This window comes from Chrysochloris asiatica, unplaced genomic scaffold (genome assembly GCF_000296735.1).
Source record: "Chrysochloris asiatica unplaced genomic scaffold, ChrAsi1.0 scaffold00094, whole genome shotgun sequence".
Classification (NCBI taxonomy): Eukaryota; Metazoa; Chordata; class Mammalia; order Afrosoricida; family Chrysochloridae; genus Chrysochloris; species Chrysochloris asiatica.
Window position 1 is genome coordinate 5,746,704 of NW_006408612.1, and position 1,729 is coordinate 5,748,432.

A 1,729-nucleotide genomic window follows, 5' to 3' on the forward strand; every position below is an offset into this window, starting at 1 on the left:
GCTGTGAGTTAGGTTAGGCTGCTAACCACAAGGTCGGCGATTCAAAGGACTCAAAGGCAGCGAACAACCAGTCAGAATCTACTCCATGGCCGTGGGTTTGTCCCATTTTAATTCAGTGGGTGCAGTAACTCAATTTGGCCACATGAGGGAGCTGCTGTCTAGTTTATTTATTACAATAGTATTTCTCAAGATTTGTCTCATTTCTTAAATTACAGCACAGTGCATAGTGCCATTTAATCAATCTTCCTAAAAATATCGTTGACACCAGAATATCCTATCAAAAATAAAAATATTATCGCTGGTGCATTATTTTCTGAAACAAATTTTTCCTAAATTACATGATTGTTGGTAAGTGCTGCCGAGTTTGTTCCGACTCATAGTGACCCTGTATAGCAGGGGTGGGAATCCTTTTTCTGCCAAAATTCATAACATCATTCATGGGCCATACAAAATTATCAACTTTAAAATTAGCCTGCTATATTTGGTCAAACATTTAAATTAACTCACCCCTAATGTGATAGCTTTTGGTGGGAGCAGGCCAACCACAAGTGTCTGGTGGGGTACAAAGAAAAAGTACACTCGACTCTGTGTACTATATCCATTGAACCCTCGACGAAGGGATCCCAGCAACTAGTGCCTCCTACTCCATCACAGTGACCTTGGAGCAGGCTCATTATATGTTCCGTTCTGACAGAGGTTCCCATGAAACCAGGAAAAGTCTTCTTAAGAAGTTTGGAGGCTCTTTTTGTAATTGTGTCCAAAATGTGAAAACAGTGCATAAAACTTAAGTTTTCCTTCTTACAGAGATGTGACTCAGTTTGAAGGCAAAAGGATTTCTTGTTTTAAATGGGCCCAGAGCCTTGTGGTAGATACATGAAGTGTGTGAGAAGGGAAAGGAGATAATTTTAATGACATCTCCAGGATCACCATGTTTGCCGACTATAGATTACCTCAGAGTCTTGTTCATCTCGGGGCCCTGAGATACTCTAATGAACTATTAAAGCAGCTAGGTAAAGGAGAAATGCTCTTCTATGGGGGACAAGCAAGAGGTAGAAATCCAAGGTTGCTCCATTTGGTGTGTTGCACTGCTCTGGAATTGTCTTCTTAATAAAAAACCAGTGACAAAACGAATGGAGAGTTCAATTTCATTCTTCTGGATTATTACTTATGGGACTGTTCTCCAGATCTCAGGGCTTCTATGAAAGGAATTCCATTTCAGCATGCACCTTGCATATATTATTGATCTAAACGGAGTCCTAGTGTGGTGCTTGCTATAGGATGAAGTACTGGACCACAAGGTCAGAGGCTCAAACTCACCGGCTACTCCTTGGAAACCCTATATAGGGTCGCTATGAGTCGGAACCAACTCAATGGCACTTAACAACAACAACAAAAACATGGTGGCTAGAACTGCAGTTGCCTTGGCAGGACCAGACCAAATGTGTGATGTTACGGGTTAATGTGCGATTCTGCAAGGTCCACTTGAACCACAAGGTCGGTGGTTCAAGCTCAACAACCACTCCTCAGAAACCCTATAAAGGGTCGCTATGAGTCAGACCACCACTTGTCTGTCAGTTTGTCATACTGTGGTGGCTTGTGAGTTGCTGTGATTCTGGAAGCTATGCCACTGGTATTTTAAATACCAGCAGGGTCACCCATGGTGGACAGGTTTCAGCTGAGCTCCCAGATGAAGACAGACTAGGAAGAAGGAGTGACGAACTACTTCCAA

General features: G+C 42.5%; 1 pseudogene; it reads left to right on the forward strand.

The window, feature by feature from the left end:
* Window positions 1-677: 677 nt before the first annotated feature.
* LOC102836345 lies at window positions 678-1,243 on the forward strand (annotated as a pseudogene).
* The last annotated feature ends 486 nt before the right edge of the window (window positions 1,244-1,729 follow it).